This window comes from Euprymna scolopes, chromosome 34 (assembly GCF_053919585.1).
Source record: "Euprymna scolopes isolate OS-2025 chromosome 34, ASM5391958v1, whole genome shotgun sequence".
Classification (NCBI taxonomy): domain Eukaryota; kingdom Metazoa; phylum Mollusca; class Cephalopoda; order Sepiida; family Sepiolidae; genus Euprymna; species Euprymna scolopes.
In genome coordinates this window covers 81,852,216-81,874,995 of record NC_136515.1, presented here as the reverse complement: position 1 = coordinate 81,874,995, position 22,780 = coordinate 81,852,216, and positions in this window count along the sequence as shown.

Here is a 22,780-nt window from a genome sequence, read left to right as displayed (position 1 = left end):
TGACTTCTGATTAATCAATTATCTTGACTTTGACTTTCCATGTCTCACTGACTTTAGCAAATAGGGTACACACCTTAGAAATATTTGCTAATATTTTCTTCTCTGAAGAGATGGTAGACATCGAAGCCCTATAGGTTAAGGAGATAAACTTTTCTAAAATATTATTTGTCTTGCTTAGAATAATAAAAATCTTGTATATGAAACTAAAAAATTTCACTTCAAAAATGTTTTTTTGAAATTCATTGAATCACTACAATTAATTTATTTGCTCTATCTTGCAATTCTTATTTAGATGGGATAATACTTATAGAATATTACTGCCAGTAATATTCTGTAAATCTTATAATCACAGGCTTCCATACCAGCTGATTGATAAATAACATTATTCTGAAGTATATCTATAATTTAAACCTGAACGTCTGTGTGTCTGTGTGGTCACAAATAGGCTCCTATATTGTTGACTATTTTAAAAATCTGATTGCATATAATGACAGAAGATGTATCGAGACAGGAATGGGTATGTTTGATCTGGCAGAACGGTGGTTCATAAAAATTGTGGGGTCTGCGTTTGCGCCTGACCCCCAAAGTATGGAAATAAAAAATGAAAAAAAAACATTTACAGGATTTTTTGATATAGATGTACATAGGAATACTTTGATACATATGTTTCAACTTAAATAAAGGTGGTATAATAAAATTGTGGGATCTGCGTTCGCGCCTGTAGTCAATGGAAATATGACACAAACTTTAACAGAAACTTTTCATATCTATTTGCCTAAGTATACTTTGATAATTATGTTTCAGTTTGAAGAAATATGGTATAATAAAATTATGAGGTGTTCGTTCGCACCTGACCTCCATAGAATGGAAATATGTCACAAAGTTTAACACGGTCTTTTAAAAGGGGTGAGGGTCCACAATAACACCTTAACTTTAATCTTAATTCACGTTAGCTTTTATTTATTTTTTGGAGTTGAATCATATTGTGTCGAATAAATTCACCTCATAAATTCACGTTCTTATTAAAGTGAAAGCCAAAAAAAATAAGTCGGAACTCTGTTTTTTTCCTTCTCCACTTGCACGTGGCACTCTTTCGAAAATAGATAAATAGATAAATAATAAAAAATAAGAACGTTACTTGTTATCGTGTCAAAAGAAGGAAAAATCCTGCTCACGTGATTACGTGTCTTTTTAAAAACATTTACATAACCGTTTTATTTTTATTTATATATCTGTTTAAGCCTTTTTTGTCAGTGTACCAGAAGGAATTCAGTTAATTACGTTTCTGCGTGTACTTTACATTACAATAGTACAACCCTGAATCCGATGGTGCAATACTACACCGTTCAATACTGTAAAACTGAAACGAAGCTGTTCTGCTTGAAAATGGCGCTATTTTCTTCTTATTCATATTTATATCGATTTTTTTGCTTTAAAAAGCTAAAGTAATTACGTGTTTACTTTTTTTAATATCCCATTTTGCTGTTTCGGATTATTTTTGTTTCTTTGTTTTTCGATATTTTTTCGATATTATTTAGTAAGAGTGTTTAGCAGAAAAGCCAACAAACGACTACCCGAAAAATAAATACACAAGAATAGTTCAGTTCATGTTTTTTTTTTGTTTTGAAATAGTTTTAATGCTCTTTACTTGAAATAATTTCAGCGAACCAAAATTAAAACGAAATTTGAGGCGATAACTATTTAAATGAATTTTTATATAAACTACACATGCCGTCATCGAATATTCCTCAAGCACAAAATAACGGAAAACATTCAAATATGTTTATAAATATTCCTTACGTTGACGGAACTCTCTTAAATTGTTACCACGGAATGCTCAGGTGCCCCTCCTTCAAATCGAAAACGGGGCTTTCCATATCAAAGTCACTGTCATTTTGATTTTTTTAAACCGGTTCTTAAATTTTAAAAAAATTGCTTTTTTTTACAAACTACTTAAAAATACAAACCAATGAACTTTTCTACCATAAAAGTAACTTTTATTGACTATGGTAAAATTTACTTCTTGTATATTTATATTATTATATATATAACATTTTCTCTTTGTAGGAAACATCATTTTGTTGGTCTCCCTTGGCTACGAATGGAAACAAAGTTAATATAAAATAATATATTATCGAGAAAATTATCTTTACTTTCATCATATTTTGCTTAAGGTAAAATTTTTAAGTATCAAAACCTATCTCTTTATAATCCCCTCATTTTCATAACCTATCATACTTTCATCAATCACAGTCCATTTTCTGTAAGCTGTTTTTGAACCCAGTCAACGACGGGTACTTCTGCTAGTGTATATATATATATATATATATATATATATATATATATATATATATATATATATATATATATATGTCAAAATTACGTTGACACAGTGGTTCCCGTCAGAACACAGAAGTTAAGCAAGGTTGAGCATGGTTATTACTAAAATGGGCAACTGATTTTTAAATTCCAGGCGCTGTATGTAGGTGGACGTCGACATTACAGTCCGGTGCGTTATCGGAATCGGAAAAATGTTGTAAATATTCCATCACTAATATAGATAGATAGATAGATAATACACTTCGGAAACATATATATATATATATATATATGATGAAAATAATGGAAATAGTATTCCGACAAAATAGAGAAAATAAAAAAGGAACAAACCGTATTATGTGTTCACCAACGTTTCGTCTTTATTTCGAGAAAGACGAAACGTTGGTGAACACATAATACGGTTTGTTCCTTTTTTATTTTCTCTCTCTCTCTCTCTCTCTCTCTCTCTATATATATATATATATATATATATATATATATATATATATATATATATATATATATATATATATATATATATATATATTATTTTCCAGACGATAGAACTTTCAACTAGATGGTTGTAGATTCAATCTCTTGTTCGAGATGCGTGCTAGTCTTACCACACTTAAAAGCTGCAATACAGTGAAACAGTCTGCCTTGCGATGGACACTGTCATAAGTGATTTCATAATTTTGCAAAAAAATATTTTTTTTAAATTGAGCACTTTAAAAGCGGCGGTCAAATATTTATATAAACATTTGATGAAATTGTTTGCATCGATCGCATGAATGTATACATGTTTTTCATGTTTAGTTCCCATTGATCCAATATTGTGTTTATGTGAAGACGTATCTCCTCATTGAAATCCATTGTTTATCTCATTTTCTTTTTCTTCCTGTTTGTATCCGCCGTTCTTTTTCAGTATCGAACATTACGGTCAATTATTTTTTTTTTACGTGGAGGTCATCACTTATCAAGGCCCTGAAGCCACTCAGGGATATGGATTATTGCGTGTACAGTAATCAATGGGATAGTATTGTAGTAATAGTAAGTATTGTAGATTTGATAAAGTGTCTTACTTAAAGGGGTGATTTATCAGGAATTTGTTTATGTTGGAATTGAAGACATCCAAGTTGTAGTCATGTGGGAAACAGGCAAACGGAAGAGAATTCGACTGGCGTGCACTTCTACGAAAGAAGCTTTGTTCATGGAATCTAAGTTTTGATGTAGGCACAGATAAAGAGTGGAGAAAATTACTGACAATGGTTTCAGCTAGACGGGTGTTTATCGTGAAAGATTTGCGAGGGGGAACCAGAGATTTGAGCTCAGATGAGCACTTGCCATGGAATTAACAATAAAAAAAGACAGGCTCGCAACGTCTCTTCTGTGGGAATATGTCTCGAATATGCAATATTTATACGGTCCAAATAGTACGTTTTATACCGTCTTTTATTGCTAATCATTTCTTCGTGCCTTGGGATTTTTCTTTAGTAACTGTCCTTCATCTTTTGTCAAAGCAATATCGCCTGATGATGTCTCTAGTTAGTTATAACAAGTTGACTGAAACATACTCTTGAATATGTAACAACACCTAAATGTTTATGTAAAAATAAAAAGTGTATCTTACTCTAACGTTGTATTGAGCATGTTAAATTACCTGGATGTCTTACTTCTGATTTATATTTAGCTGCAATAATATATATATATATATATATATATATATATATATATAGAGAGAGAGAGAGAGAGAGAGAGAGAGAGAGAGAGAGAGAGAGATAGATAGAGAGAGAGAGAGAGAGAGATAATTATTACTAAAACCTACAAACACTAGTATTTCATCCTTTTTTGAATACTCAGTGCAGGAATAATAATTGCTGCCTGTCGTGGAATTTAAACCCAGCAACGAAGCAACCTCTTTCTCCATTGGCAAGGAAAAACCACAGACTCCTTCAAGTGAAATTAAACATTTATAAAACCATATCTCGTACATATATACACGTGTATACACACATAAATGTATGTACACGCACGTGTATATATAGACATGTGTATAAACATAAAGGTATGTATATATATGCCTGTGTATATACACATAAATGTATATACTCACACACATTATATACATATATATATATATATATATATATATATATATATATATATATATATATATAGCAAATTATAGTGAGGCAGTGAAATAAAAAAAAGTCATTCAAATCAAAGATATTTTATTATTCCAAGTAAGACAAAGAATACTTTAGAAATTTTATCTCCTTATCCTATAGGGTTTCGATGCCTACTATCTCTCCGGAGGAGAAAATATTAGCAAATAGATATAATGGTATTCACCCCATTTGCTAAAGTCAGTTAGACATGGAAAATCATAATAAAAAAATTGATTAATTAGAAGTCATATAGTAAGGGAAATTGAATAAAAGGATATAAAGGTTTATTTTCCAATTGCGCGGTAAACTCCAAGGTGACTGTTCTTTAAAGCAGTGAAGTAATGAGATCCAAGCTGTATATTGGGTAATCCACAACACATAGTAGAAATTCTTCTTTATGGGCCGGTGAAATATTTTTTAAGGTCTGGTTGGAACTTTTTATTTATTAAAGACCTTAGTATTACTGGAATTAAACGTTAGTGAGATAGAATAGGTAGAAAGGGTTAGTGGGGGGAGAGAAATTTAAAATGAAGAGATGGATGAGGGGGATATAACACACATATATATATATATATATATATATATATATATATATATATATATATATATATATATAGCAGAAAGTGACTTTTATAGTTCAAACAAGATATAAAAAAAAGCTATAAAAAGGTTGAGTAGCCGCTTTAGTTGGTCAGGTTAGGCTTGGGTATAGGGAAAGGGGGGAAAAGAAAAAGGAGCACAGAAAATATATTAAAAGAAAGGAAGAGGAAAAAGAAGCAAATGAAACTGCGTTTTTCAAGCTGAAATCAACCTTTAAACTAATAAACCTAATTACATCTTAAATTCTTTACTCTGTTTAAATATATTAAATTCAGTCCACTCAAGCAATTAATAGATAAGGTGCTATTTTTGTTAATTTTATACTCATTGATAATATCCTTTAAATGGAATTAAACTGAAGATTTAGAATAATGTCTGTAAGTAAATTGTACAACTAAATCTAAGCGTATTGATAGAACGTGTTATTTTAATTTTATAATACTAACGATGAACCTTTACTGTTAAATCGAAAATAATACCACCTTACTGGGAGGTATCAAAAATTCGGTAATAATAATTATAAACTAGTCATACTATTAATTATAATAATCAGTGCACGTAATAAAATTAATTATAATAAAAACTAATTAGCTCCCATACTGCTAATTAACATTCAGAAAATAAGTGTATAGTTTTATGTAACTAAGCTCTAGAGTTGAGTTACAATGGTACCAACAAGGATGAAGCATTATTGAGTATTACCCGTCCATATTAATATGTGTGGATCGGGAAATTACTTTGCAATGTGGAATGTTTAACACTATCTGTGGGTAGTAAAGGGGGGGGGGCAAATTATAAAGCTCGTTAATTGATAAGCTACATATTAGTTTGAAACAGTATTCTAACGATATCCCAGAAGTGCCAATTACCTGTTAGAATTTAAAATTGTAGTATGCTAATGTGTGTATGGTGAGTCTCTACTTAAAATGTAAATTAACAATAAGAAGGTGTTATTATATAGGTTAGATGAGATGTTTGAGAAATTATTTTTAACAACATTTTTTAATTCGCAAAGGTTTACTCTAGATATTAGTCACAAGCAATATTCATTTAGTATTATGTTTTACCCATTTACATGTATCCATAGAGTATATGTTATTTTATTTTAAGTTGGTTGTATTTAAATTTTTTCTTGTGTTTACATCTAGACACTAGTTCATTCTTGGCATTTATTATGGGTTTACTGAAGGTGATAATGTTAACTACTTCGGATATACAAAGATTGCAAAATTTGTCCCCTGTGGTATATGATCTAGATTTATTCACTATACTCCATTTAATTGAATAGGGAATTTTCTTGTCTTCCAGGCTGTTGATTAATGTAGTTAAGGGTGTGCTATTATTATCATTGATTCGAGATTTTTCATTTCTGAAAGAGTGCAAGTGGTTTAAAATTCTTTAATTAAGTTAGAGGATGAATCTATGTAAGTGAATTTTTTCCTTGTTTTATTATTGTTTATTGGTTCATTTATCCAAGTGTTGGGGAATCTTATATCGTGGAGCTGAGTTGATGGGAGACCTGAAGATGTATAACGCGGGTGCTGTTTAATTCTATTCTGGTTTTCACTAGGAATTATATTATTGGATCCGTTAATTTGGTTTTCGTTGTTGTTATTGTTATTATTAGAACCCAGACCATATGTTTCCCTATATATACTTGCGTTCTGGGTAATTCGTTTATCTTCATCATTTTCCCCATTAGATTGGTTGTTTGCATGTTTTTGTAATTGTGGTACTGTGCAAGCGTATACCATGTCTTTGTGTATGCAATCGTTATTGAGAGGGCATTCATTTTTATTTTGGCAGTTACATTTGTTACTAGGTATTAGATCAACTGAGATGTTCTGCGCTTGTTTAATTTTTGTTATTAGTCGAAATTATTGTCTGCGCTAGATTAGGCATTGTAGAGCATGACATTTTTATAGAGTTTTTGTTTAATATAGTACTATACTTATGTGGGTATTTAAAGGATTTTCCACTATTCGAAAGAATGCTTTTGGTATGTTAGTTTTTACATTAGTTTTTACTTTTCTATTTTTATTTAATTGTTTTTTGTTTGTGATTGTGTAGAGGGATATATCGTTGGTGTGGAGGTTAATATTGTTAGTAGCATTTTGGATTATTTTGTTGTTGTTCTTTTTATTGTCATATTATGGGTAATCACTGAATTAAGCTTTCTCACTAAAGGTTTTTTTTTGCTATATTCTATTCGTTCTTTATATCCTGAGTTCTTTAAAGCATTGTTACATAATGTCGATACCTGATCAAAGGCTTTTTTGTCCGCTGATAAATTTGATATTCTTTTGGAGATAGATGGAACTATTGCCTTGATTATTGACTTTGGATGATTAGATTGTTTATGTACATAAAATAGGTTTAGATTGGGTTTATGGTACGGGGTGTAAGATTCATAACATAGATTCAAGGAGACATCTAAAAAAATTGACCATTTTTTATTTGGGTCGATTATTATTATTAATATTATTATTGTTAATCCAAAGTTTTTGAAAAATGTGTGTAGTTCTTTAATAATGCTATTGTATTGTCTTGGTCTCGCGGGGGTAACGAATAATGCGTCATCCCTGTAAAGTCCTCCTTGTAGGTTGTTGAATTCTATATTAATTTCTTTTAATAGAAAAAGCCCACTAAGTGTGCACTATCGGGAGATCCCATTATTATGTCGAAGTCATTAAGGGTATCTTTCCTTGTTCAATATTTACCGTCAAAGCTTATTATGGATCGTCTGGCTAATAAGATTAATTTGATTTCTAAATCTGTAATGTCCGAATGCTTTTTTGTAAATATTAGCGCCTTATTTAATAGTATTGGGGAGATTGAGTGATAATAATTATTTATATTGAAAGTGATAAAGTTTAGTCATTGCAAATCTTTAAGTTTTAAAAACCAATTTATAACCGAGTCAGTGCATTGCCAAAGTGGGAATTTAACATTATCTCTTATGGAAGGTATGATTCTATCTAAGATTTTCTTACTTACTAGACCAAGATCGGAACTGGATGAACAAATTAGTCTAATGGAGGGGTTCTCGTGGAAGGTTTTTTGTGGTCCTTTAATATTAACCTGGGAGTACCAGGAGTGATAATTTCTGTATGTTCATGGATATTCAAAAGGTTAAGTAAGTTTTTAGCTTCTATGTTGATTTCATCTTGTTTGTTTTCAGGAGCAGGTTTATAAAATTTATTTAATTCTTTGTATAAAAATTTCTTGTAATTGATATATTCTAGTGTATAATAGTTTTTTGGTTTATCAGCTGGGACAAATATATGTGAACTTCTCTCGACTTTTGTAGCAAAATTATTTATTTTCCTAATTGTGCTGTTAGGTGTGTGTCTGTTATTCTTAAATTTTATATTTTTGACGAAATCAATCATCATGTTTTCAAAGTTTTCAAGTTCCGGGTAAAACATAGGGTGTTGATTTGTTTTAAGTCCGTAGAATTTAGCAACAGTTCTTTGAAATTTCTTCTGTTCTTTATTAGAATTAATTGGAAGACCTATTTAAAGTGTTTCAGGGTGTCGCGCTTGTTTTTTTTTGGGGGGGGGGTTATGTTTTGTTTATTGTTGTTTTGGTCAAAATGGCAAGCTTTCCATCTGACATTTATAACTTGTTAATAGCCTGTACAAGTCTGTGTATATATGAGCGTTTGGAGAGAATTGGTATGTTTTTAGCGGAAAGTGGTAAGTATTCTTTGTCAAACATATTAAGAAGGGATGAAAAAGCCCGACCTTTATTGGAGGGAGCCTAATATTCTTCTGAATAAATTTATCTAACAATCAGCTGGTATGGAAACTTGTCATTATAAGATTTACAAAATATTACTAGTCGTAATATTCTATGTATTGTCCCATCTAAATAGGAATTGCTCGATATACAGGATAGAGCAAATAAAGCAAATTTATTCAGAAGTATATATATATATATATATATATATATATATATATATATATGTGTGTGTGTGTGTGTGTGTGTGTGTGTGTGTGTGTGTGTGTGTGTGTGTGCTTGTGTGTGCATGCGTACCCGTGTATATATATATATATACATGTGTGTGTGTATATATATATATATTATATATATAACGACAAACCGTTGTAAATATGATTATGACTCGTGTGCATAAATATATACACATATTTTTTAATATATAATGTGTATGTAGATATATATACATAAGGCTTATATATATATATATATATATATATATATATATATATATATATATATATATATATATATATATATGCACTTTTTTACGCAGGGGCCATCAAATGCGTCTATGCATATGGGGGTCGTTGAAGACATTTAATAACCTCCAGTTGAAATAAACCAAATATTGATAAGCACTTTTTATTTCTCTTTACGATTATTGCTCCTCTTTCAGGTCACGTTTCCCTCGCCGTTTTAAAAATCATTTTTCTACGTGATAATGTCATTATTTATTTCCAACGTCCGGTGGGGGGGGTGCTTATTTTACTTATTCCTTACTTTCCCTTGACTATTTAATTAACAGGATAAATTGCAAAAACAGTATTTGAACACGAAGGAGCAACCGGAAGTGAAACAGAAACAGTAATCGTTCAGATAACCACAGACTTCTTTTAATAAGGACGAGGGAATTGTAAAATTCCAAAATAATATTAAGACGTATAATTTCCAATAACGTGGGTGTTCAAACGTTTAGAGATATTAGGAGGCGCGGACAAATGCTATAAAAGATAATGTCCTTGAGAAAAAGTTAAACGAAATCCCGCCATATTTATCACAGTTGCATTTTATTTGTTTTCACTTTTTATTTCGTTCACATGAAAACCGAAACATTTTTAATGCAAAAAAAAAAAAACAACAACAATGCAGGTACATTTAAGATTTAAAAAACTGAAAAACAAAACAAACATACACGCACACATACACACACACACACTCATACACACACATATATGAGCGTGTGTGTGTGAAAAAGTATGTTTTCTTCAATGAAATTTAAAGAAAAAAATCAATAAATTCCAGTTGCTCTATTGAGTATATTGAGCTATCCTCTTTTTTGGCTAGGATTGTTTTATATAAAATATTACCTCCTAATAACATTCTGTAAGACTTGATACAACACAATTTATTAATCTTCACCTCAGGATTTATATATATATATATATATATATATATACATATATATATATATTAAAATAAGGGAGTAGTCACCAACAATGTGTATTTTTTAACATTATTTTATTATTCCGTGTCTTGGTTTTTCATTGAGAATTAAGTTTGGATCATTGTAAATATGTTTTAAGTCATTGAAATCGTTTTTACGCGCGTTTCAGACGTTCTGTGAAGCGTCCTCGTCAGAAATTATTTTCAAATGTGTTGGAGATGTAAAAATGGCAATTTTCGTAGTTCATCTTAAGTGTTTCCAAGGGGTGGAGGCTTGTAAGTGTTTATTATTCATTTATGTATATATATGTATATGTATAATAAATATATATATATATATTATGTATATATATATATATTATGTATATATATATATATATATTATGTATATATATATATATATATATATATATATATATATATATATATATATATAAATTTAGTCAGTCAATGAATTGTATATCGAGCAATTTTTATTTAGATGGGATAGCACTTATAGAATAATACTGGCAATACTATTTTGTAAGACCTATAATCACAGGTTTCCATACCAGTTGATTGTTAGATAATTTTATTCTTAAATATATATGCGTGTATATATATGCTGCTGCTGCTGCTGCTGCTGCTGATGATGATGATGATGATGATGATGATGATGATGATGATGATGATGATGATGATGATGATGATAGCAACGTCTTGTCAGACGATTGCCACTCCCTCAGGCACTTAAAGTCCATGAACCCCAAAATGACTTCCATCGCCACTTAACAATTTTTAGGGACAGATGTCTGAGGGAGTATCTATACACAGATGATGTTACAGAGTCTTAGCTGTGTACGACAGCTGAGTCTTTATCTCGGTTCAAAATGTTGAGATCCTGCAACAAGCAAGAACAAAATAGCCAGCAACAAGTAAAACTGCAGACCAACAAGTAAAACAGCTTAATGCGGGTACTGTTTTTTTTAAATCAGAGATTTGCTTCTCCTAGAAAGATTGCCTTCACCACGACTTACAGGAGCCCTTTCCATCCCAGCAAACACATACATACCCACAAACACACGATGCTAGTTGGCTGTTGACCCCGAAAAAGGGTTCATTCGCCCTTTGAAAGGTCTTGTTTTAATTCTTAAGGGAGACTAGCCGCCCTCCTCACCAAACAAGTCTGGTGTGGGAACCAGTTTAATCGCCGGTGACTCGGCCATAAGGCAGGTAGTACTGGGTTACATAGTACCAGTAGCATATGATATGACCTGACTATAATATATATATATTAGGCACCGCTAAACTGGGGGAGGGGCAGGCAAGTACTTTTTGACGGACCGTCTTTTTAAAAATCTACTAAAAATCAGGTAATTATCAAATCAATACGAAGTTTTCAGCGATTATTAAGAGAAGAATGAACTTTATAGAAGTATAATTATTTTTTATAAACAATATTTATATATATATATATATATATTTTTTTTTTTTTTTGCTTACAAAACCCCCCTTGTTTTGAGGGGGTTCCAAATATGCTTAAAATAATCATCTGAAACTGAACAAAACATATTGTGTTGTTGTAAGGGACGGGATTATAGATTAAAAAAAAAACTTGTTTGCATACCTTATTTTGATGTCTGAATATCAAAACTTCGATTGTTTTTAATTATCCCGCTTTTGAGTTTTGAAGTGTGAAATTCGGTGAATATGTTAAGTAAAATAATTAGTTTAAGTTAAGCAAAACAAAACAAAAACATTAATATTTATACGAAAAAAGCCATTTTAAAATCTTTGATTAATAAATTAACAATGTCTTTTTAGCGAGCCGAATAATGCATGACCATTATTAAACAGAACATGCTTTGAAGAATCGATACAAAAAAAAATTCGATAAATATTGTGCTCTTTGTGTTAAAAATATCATCATTTTTTCGATCCAGTTTGGAAACGTTTGCCGCTTTTCGACTACGGTTGACAAACGCGCTGAAATATTTTTTTTATTCTGCTTTAAATTGCCCCCCTCCCCATTTTGGAGAGCCTGGCCCCCACACACATACACATTAAAAACCAAACTCATACAAATGGTCACCCATCTGGTAGTGGCCAGCCTCAGCGTTAATAATACATTGAAATTTTCATCCCTGAAAAATATTTTTGGGGGGCTTTTTGGTCTTCCGTAGTTTGCTTTTTATCAAGTACAAATGTAAACAGAGTAATCAAATCGACTCGAAGTAACTGGTTGACTATATGAATGTCGAATTATTTGAAATCCATGTACTTATATTATAATATTTTTGCATATTCTCATAGAAAATCACCCTAAATATTAGTTAGACAAGAAATAAACAAATTAATTCTTTCAAAACCCTTCTTTCTTTCTTTTTTTAACTATTTATATAAGTTTTTTGTGCAGAACAAAAAACGCCAATTGTTAACTTTTGGGGAAAATTTAACATTTCAAATTTAATTAAAAATAGTAGAAAAAGTTTTACATTATTCTGTTTTCTATATAATTTTCTGGAAAAAAAGTTACTCAGAAATAATGGATTTTTATAAATATAATTTCGTTTTAAAAAAAGAACAACTTGATTTTTCGGCCATTTTTGGCGGTGACTTATATATATATATATATATATATATATATATATATATATATATATATATATATATATATATATATATATATATATATATATACGCACACAAACATATATATATATATATATATACTTGTTTATTGTTATATAAACATGCTCACATCCCGCTGCTACAAATAGCCACTTGTTTCAATCAAACAACAGATATCATCAGGCAGCGACTTGACTATTCAAAAGTTCAATGAATAATCGAGGTTATTCATTGAACTTTTGAATAGTAAAGTCGCTGCCTGATGATATCTGTTGTTTGATTGAAACAAGTGGCTATTTGTAGCAGCGGGATGTGAGCATGTTTATATAACAATAAACAAGTATTATCAGCTCTTTTTATTGAGCACTATCTAACAACCTCGTTGAATTCATTAGTCCATTACTTTTGAATATAAAAAAACCCGAGTATATATATATATATATATATATATATATATATATATATATATATATATATATATATATATATATATATATATATATATATATATATATATAATCGTCTGACTACGAATCAGAAGATTCCAGGTTCGAATCCTGGCAAGTTCATAATAATTTTAACCATCATTGTATTCAATGTCTACTTATTATCAATTATCATTTCCCTTAGTGAATATATATATATATATATATATATATATATATATATATATATATATATATATACAGCATTATCATATATATATTCAGCATCATCAATAAATAAAGAAACCATCAGTGAATAACTTATGACCCTTTAATAACATTGTAACTATTATTGGTTCATGCAAGTAAAACGATACAGATGTGCAGGATATTAATTGACTTTCTAATAAAATCATTTTCTAACGAAGGAAATTTTTACATAGTTTTTTAGTTTAAAGAAACTTTCAAAAGTATATATACACTAGTGGGCCGCCCCGGCAATGGCCGGTCGTAAAATCCGCTTAAATATTATATTTGATTAATGCAGATTTCGTATTTATTATTATATATATTGGACCCAATATATGATTATGATATTTTTTTTTAATTTAAAAATGACTCCTGCCCAACGCCGAGAATCGAAACCAAAACGTTTAGCTTACGATTTACTTTTCCCTCTTTCGTTAATGCCGGAGCTACGAAGACATGTTTGCTGCAAGGGTAAAAATTAAAACATACGTTCCGCATGCATATTCGTAATGCCGTTGTTTGACCTTCACTTGGCAAATTTAATTGTTTTTAATTTTCACACATTCGCACCGATTTTCCCCGACTATAAACACAGATATAAAATTTCTCTTGGGTTCGAATACCCTTCATCTTAAGTTTCATGTCTTTAACCCAAAAACTGACAGAGGAGTTTAGTAGGCAATTTTTTTAAACAAATATATATATACATGGATACATAAATATAAGGTTTGTTTTTGCGATAACCTTTTTACAGAAATATTACGCAAGTATAAATTATGTAGAATATCTGCATGAATATAATTAAATGTAATAGTTAACTAAAGGTGATCATCCCATAAGAAAATGCGAAAAAAAAACTAGTAGGGAATTAATTAAAATGAATGTTTAAAAGAATATGTAAAATAGCTAAATCTTTTTCAAATGAATGCAATTCCACGATCCTTTCCAAATAAATAGAAAAAAGGTTTTAAATATGAATAGCAATACACAGAAACAACATTTATAGGCTGTCTTAAACTGCTAAGTGACTTTTTTAAACTTCATATAATTTGATTCCTGTGAGTGATTTACTTGCAAAATTTCTTGTATCTTTTACAAACTTCTTCCCTCTGATGAGAAGAATTGCATTTTTTGAAACTCCATGAAATAAGGGTTTTCTTGTCTTATTTGCACTCCTTGTCGAATAATTAAAATTTTGTATTCCTTCCCATAGGTTTATAAGTTTTTTTCAAAATTTGAATAAACTTTCTATATCAAGATGTTTATTTTATATTTTATATTATACATATATATATATATATGGGTGTGTGTGTATGTGTGTGTGTGCGCGCGTGTGTGTGTGTTTGTGTGTACATATATATAAAGAGAAGTAGATAGATAATACACTTAGTAAACAATTATATATATATATATATATATATATATATATATATATATATATATAGCCAGTAGAGTTTAGTTTCCTAGAAGTATATCCAATGAAACAACATGTGTCTACCAAAGAGTGCTCAATGAGTGAACATAACAGGTATATTAAATTTATTTATACAAACATTAATGGCTACATATGTGCACACATGTTTCTGTAATCACCCGCGTTGGGGGATTACGTCTTCAGCCCAAGAATGCAGTTTCGACGGTAATTCTTGGCCTGAAGACGTAATCCCTCAACGCGGGTTATCACTTTGACACACTGGTTCCCGTCAGAACATTAATAAAACTATATATGGCACTTAAGCATTCTCGTGAGAACTCGTCAGGCTTATGCATAAGCCTGACAAATTCTCATAAAACTGAAACGCGGAATATTCTGTGTAGCTTAATTGCCATATATAGTTTTATAACTTACCTATGTATTGAGCACTGTTAAAGCAAATACTGAAAATTTACGCATAAAATTATATTTTGGTATATTAGTTTATGTGATTAAATGAAGCAGTCGTGTATATATATATATATATATATATATATATATATATATATATATATATTAATACTTCGTGTGTTCCTTTCGTTTAATGTTTACTTGACATGTTTGAGAACATTATTATTATTTAAAGATCGCAAACGCGTCGCTTTACAAGCCGGATCTTGCGGCGAACATATGTAAATCGACCCCGGCAGTTCACACGAAGAAAAAAAAAAGGGTCTTTTTGAAATGTCATGCGTAACTCATGCAAACAACAATAAAAACAAAAAGATTGAAGAGATAAACAAATATATTCGAAAGAATGGAATAATAAAACAATGATAAAAAAACATGATGTGGACAAGGAAAGAGAGACACTGAGGAAACCACTTGTTTCTTTCGTCCTTTCTGGCTGGCCTCACTTGTAAACAATCGGAGTCAACTTCGTTTGTTCATTGTTAGACGCAGTTATCTCGGGCAGGATCCTTTTACAAAATGGCGGCCACCGTTGGGAATGCTGCAGATGAGTATTAAAAATATAAATAAACAGCATATGCGCAACCGTATTGTTCGTTTGCCCTTCTTCTGCCCATAGAAACAATGGTAAATCCCTGAAAGGATGTCAATGCGACGATAAATCTACTATTATATAAAAATCACTATTATATAAAAATCACTAAATTATAAAAATCACTATTATATAAAAATCACTATTATATAAAAATCACTATTATATAAAAATCTACTATTATATAAAAATCACTATTATATAAAAATCACTATTATATAAAAATCTACTATTATATAAAAATCAATATTATATAAAAATCTAATATTATATAAAAATCACTATAATATAAAAATCACTATTATATAAAAATCACTATTATATAAAAATCTAGTATTATATAAATCACTATTATATAAAAATCACTATTATATAAAAATCAGATTGTGAGTGCGTGAGTTCGTTCTTTATAGGTTCCGAAACAGCTGAACCTACCTTTTTTACAAATTTCACACAAAGCTTATTTGTATGTCTGGCAGTGTTCTTAGATATGTTTCATGCACAAATTTATCCGATAAGTATCGAAAATCGAAACTTTCCTATCTTTTCTTTTTTTTTTTTACACATTGATCACCACTTATCAAGGCCGGGAAGCCACTCAGGGACAAGGGTTATTGCAAGTACATTACCTTAGTGTGGAGCTTTGATGAAGTGTTTACTTAAGGGGGCGGTTCATTAGGAATTTGTTAACATTGGACTTGAAGACATCCAAGTTGTAGTCCAGAGGGAAGCAGGCAGACGGAACAGAGTTCCACAGGCGTGCAGTTCTAAGAAAGAAGCTTTGTTCATGGAATCCGCGTTTTGATTTAGGCACAGATATAGAGTGGGGGAAATTTTTCACAGTGGATTCAGCTAGACGGGTGTTTTTAGTGAAAGATTGGCGTGGGGGGACCAGAGATTGGAGTTCAGACGAGCATATGCCATGGAAATAACGATAAAACAAGGATAAGCTCGCAACGTCTCTTCTGTAGGAGAGAGGTTGCAGGGAAGAGAAAAGGGCATCCCCCACTAAGCCACGAAGTCTATTTAAGTCTTTTAAGATAGTCTTTTTTCTCTTACAGATAAAAACATATTACAAGGGAATATTTCACGTTACACCCGTGTACCTAGACCGGTCTAACATAAAATATTCCCCAGTAAAAATTCTTCTTTTTTTTATCTATAAGAGAAGAAAGACTATTTTTAAGATCATCAGGTCCAGATATCAGCTGACGTGATATTGAAAGCAAACACAGACGGAATTTAATAAACGGCATTATACTTATTAAAGCAGAAAACACTATCACTAATTTCCCCTACTCTTTATCTGTGCCTAAACCTAAACGTAGATTCCATGAGGTAAGTTTTTTTCTTAGAACTGCACGCCTATGGAATTGTCTTCCGTTTTTCTGCTTTCCAGCTGACTACAATATGGTTGTCTTCAAGTCTAACGTAAACAAGTTTTTGATGAGCCGTTCCATATAAGTTAACAAATTTACCGAATCTCCATTACTAACGGTTACTATATTGTCCAATTTCTACTGTACACTCTTTAACCCTTATCCTCGAGTGGCCTCTGGGCCTTGATACGTGGTGATGCCTATGTAAAAAAAACTATTAGTTTGTTTATTTATTTTATTATTATTTTTTTTTTTTTTTTGCGAATTAGTCCACCAGGCAAATTATTCCTCGTAATATATAATAAACAATAGAGGACTGATTCTATAATAATATATACGCAATCTGAATGAATTAAAATAGCAAGTAGTGAATAAAAAGGTTTGATTTTCTTGCTTTCTTCAAGAGAAAACAACATGCAGCACAAGATTGGCGAAGTGAAGGATGACGTCACAGCGAAGGAGGAAATAATTTTGCGGAACAAAAATCTTCGGGAAATTTCTCATCAACATGAAAACCAAGAAATATATCTTGCTCCACGTTTTTATTCTACCTCATTTTTAAATTTCTTAGATAAGAATTGATTATTCTACCTCCGCGGATTAAATAAAGTTTTCTGTTTGTACGTTTAACTTTTTTTTTTTTTTAGATAGAGATTGCTTATTCGTATTAATTGGATTCTTCGGACTAGTGTTCTCATTTTTAAATAGTTGAAAAATCAATTATAAAAGTGATATTGTCCTGAAGGCTGAATGTTCAATTCTCAGTGTGGAAATACAAGTGCGAATTACATGGGACCTCTATTCAATCGTGGCTACCATAACAAAAAAGTAAATAAATAAAGGTGTCAAAATCCCGTCCAAATTCCAGAGTTCGACAAGATAGACCTGAAGAAGGCCGGAGGTTACATCGACCGAAACGTTGTGAAGATGACACTCAAGATGAGAACAGTAGTCCGATAATCCAAATCATACGAATAATTCCACTCGTCTGCTTGATGATCGCGACGAGCGTGAATCTTTGGTAATGGTCCATTAAAATGCGTAATTTATTTCCGTACTATAGATAGTATTGAACAAACGACGAGGGTTACGGAGAGCCTTACATGGATGTACTTTGCCGAAAGGCGGAAAAGCGATTGTGAAACGGGTATTCTCCTGAAGGATAAAGGTTCAATTCTCAGTGTAGCTGACCGACACTTACAATTACAATTTAGGACTTCTATCCAGAAACAGACACTTACAATTACAATTTAGGACTTCTATCCAGAAACAAAGGCTTCATGACTGCGTTTCTGGATAGAAATATAAAAATAAAGGATCCATTCGAAATTCCGTCCAAATTCCCGCATTCGACAGAAACATTCTAGAGTTCGACAAGATATACCTGAAGAAGGACTGAGGTTACAACGATCGAAATCTCGTGATAACGACTCTAAAGATGAGAATAGGAGTCCGACAAATCTAAATAATACACATTTCTCTGCAAATTGACCATTTCGATAGAGCGATTCGTGTTTTCGATAAGATATACCTAACAATGGTTGGAGGTGATATACAACAAAATGTTGCGGAAATGACACTCAAAATGAGATCAATAGTTCGAAAAATCCAAATAACATAATTAACTAATCCTCATTTATTAAATCAAGAAACCTAATAATAAAATTCATAATTTAATCCCCGTGAGTACCATGCTACCATTAATGACAGAGTTGAAATCTTATGTAATTATCAATTGTAGGTTTGAGTGTCACCCGAACTGAAGGTTGAACTTGAACCTTCAGAAGAGTGTAACTTACAACTGAATTTTACCGAGAACTTCGTCAACTACGCCACGAGTCTTTGCTCCTGGGAACGATAAAAATCACCTGAAGAACTCTGAAAGAACTGGACAATGTGATAATTACACACACACACACACACACACACACACACACACGTATATACATACATACATACATACATATATGTGGGTGTATGTGTGTATAAGTAATCGTAATAAAGAAAGTAGGTAGTAATATATATATATATATATATATATATATATATATATATGCATAAATATATATGTACATATATATAGAACAAATGCCAAAAAGTTATATACCAAAATTCATGATTTTGACCATCTTATAATTTATTCCTTTAATTCAGTTGATTTATACAATTCTTGACAGTATCTGTTTCGTAGCGCAAAATTAATCACTTAATTCATAATAATATTCGTATTCTGGAATACCAATAAGTGAATCTATTATGCTCTTAACTCATCAGAAGAAATAGCAACAATCAATCCGTCAAAAGGAATTGAAGTGATATATATATATATATATATATATATATATATATATATATATATATATATATATATATATATATTTCCGTGCTAGAAAACTTCTAACACCCGAAAGTATCCTGTACCTCTATAAGGCCACTATTCGCCCATGTATGGAATATTGCTGTCATATTTGGGCTGGTGCATCGGCTACTAGTCTCTCGCTCCTTGACAGGGTTCAAAAGAGAGTCGCAAATCTGATAGGCCCTAAACTGGCATCTAAGCTTCAGCCTCTGTCCCATCGTCGAAACGTTGCATCCCTCTGCCTGTTCTACAAGTATTATAATGGTGAATGCTCTGAAGAACTGCAAGCACTTGTGCCCCCACGACATGAATACCCTCGACAGACCCGACAAGCTGCAAAATCCCACCCCCACACTGTAGAGATCCCTAGATGTAAAAGATCTTTCTACTCCAGTAGTTTCTTCCCCAGAACTGCTAGACATTTGAATTCCATTCCAGGGCACTGCTTCCCCAACTGTACTGACATGCATACGTTCAACTGCAACGTGAACCAACATCTCGCCGCCCTAATCCCTACATAGTACCCCAGTAGATGTTTCCCCTGATAGTAGCCCCCTACACCAAAGTGGCAATGTGTCTTGTTTGGGGTGAAAATGTAATAAAATATATATATATATATATATATATATATATATATATATATATATATATATATGAATAATGATAAATAGAGATTTTTATATATAAAAACAAAAATAGGTTTAAGGCTACTAAAATTCATACTAGAATTGTCCGCAAGAACCCGTGTCGAGTGGATCGAGTACTTGATAAAACTCAGTTGCAGGATTTAATTGGCAGGAGATTGATGGTTCAATCAGTTCCGGCGCCCAAAAAATTGCTTAAGACTTTTACCAAGTCATGGCTGACGGAAGCATGGATTAAATAAAGAGTTCCGTTCGATATTCAGTACAGAGTCCTGAATGCGCAAGAAAGATTCCAGAATACGACAAGTTAAATTTCAAGAAGGATGGAGGTGACCGAAAATTTGTGCAAATAACATTTAAGTTGAGAACCTAGGCAGAAAAATTAAAATAATATTATTAACTCGTTTGGATAAAATTGTTGTATTTTTCAAATTCCTTGTTATTAATAGTATTAATATTAACACGTAATTTTTCTGGCATAATCATGGTTGACACAATGGTTCTCCCCAGGTAATCCAAGTTAAGCAACGATGAGCCTGGCCAGTCCCACATTAATGTCCATTTTTTTAATACTATATGCTGTATTTAACGCGTCAGTTCAATTTCCAGGTAGGTTACTTTGGTCTTGTTTAATCTACTAGGGGAGAGGCACCCTCACTCTTCGTTTAGACATGCATTTAGAAGCAAAAATGGGTTTGTATTACTATATACATAGATTCGAAAAAGTTGTCAAAAAAATAAATATATAACAAATAAATGTTATCAAAGGCAAGATAAGTAACTCCTCTACCTATCTGCAAACCTTAATATAAGCCGACACATATTGGGCGAGTTTCTAACAGTATTTTGTATAATTATTTAGTTTGAACTCATTTTCCCAAACTTAGCGTATTCAACAGCGAGCACGCCACCATTTTTCTTTTTGAAATATATCGATAAACACTTATGATTTTCGAAAGATTCCGTGTTTTAAAGTGAGTAAAACAACTAAAAGCTTTTGCAGATAGGTAGAGGAGTAACTTATCTTGCCTTTGGTAGCATTTATTTGTTATATATGTGTTTTTTTGACACAAACTTGCAAAAACTCTTATGTAAATCTCTGAGGTCTACTGTCTGCTCAGTCTTTTGGCAGCCACCGCACTAAGATTATCAATTGTACCAAAAAAGAGTGGTTGGTTCTGCACAAAGCCTTCACCACGGTGGCAAACCGTCTGTGTAGATTTCTAAACAATTTAGTTGTGACGGACCTCATGCGTGGAAATCGACGGGACTATCATCAACATTAATAATAATAGTCACTAACCGTCATTTGTAACTATAATGATTATAAGTTCTAGATATATCAGTTCTTAGTCGCGTGCAAGCGACTCTATAAATCACTCCGTCGGCCCGTCGGTCGGTCCGTCGGTCGGTCGGTCGGTCGGTCTGTCGATCGGTCGGTCGATCGGTCTGTCGGTCTGTCCGTAACACTTTTGTGCTTGGCCTTTTTGGTTAAGATCAAAGGTCTGTTGTTAATAGATGTTCTTAGCTTTTTAAGCTTTTCTTTGCCTTTTGGCCAAGATCAAAGTGTAGTATCTATTCTTACTACATGCTGTACTTATTGTGATATAAAGTGGGGGATCACTTTTCTGTATTAATTTAATGTAAAATGATCACCCACTTTACAACCAGTCAGTCTCAAAGCCATTCAAGTAATTCTCCAGATCATTCAAGTTGTTTTTGAAGGATTCCAGTTATTTTTTAACTATTCAAATCATTTTAAGGTCATTCAATTCATCCTTAAGTTCATTAAAGTTATGCTAAGTCATTTACTTTTTATTTATTTAAGTCATTTCAGCCCATTTTTCGGTCATTTAAGTTTTCGTGTCAATGCTACATTCACGCATTCATTCATTACACAAGAGCACGCGACTAATTGCTATCAGCCTTGTTTTTATTAATGATAAGATATTCAATTAAAAATGCTAATGTTTTATGGGATGTCTTTGTTCGTACTCATTTAAAAACCTCTTGGGATTGGTTGCAAAGAGGAATAGAGAACACGTTACTAAAGCGGAAGTTTTACAATGTAAATACCCAAGTTAAAATCTCAAGTAAGTCTAATAGATTTTTACCGTGATATTTGTTTTATAATAGTATAAAATATAACATAACACATGAACATAAAAACCGTTACATAAATATGTTAAAACTAATTGACCACGTTTTAATAATCTGCATAAAATGTATATATGAATGTTATTCGGCATTGGTCCCAAGTGGATTATTTTTGCGTAAAAACATAATTACTAAGGCTCTGTTTTCCAACAAAAATAATACGCAACATTGATCATAGTTAAAGTGTTTTTCCAGGAGATTTGAAAAATACTATTCTTCCGCACTAA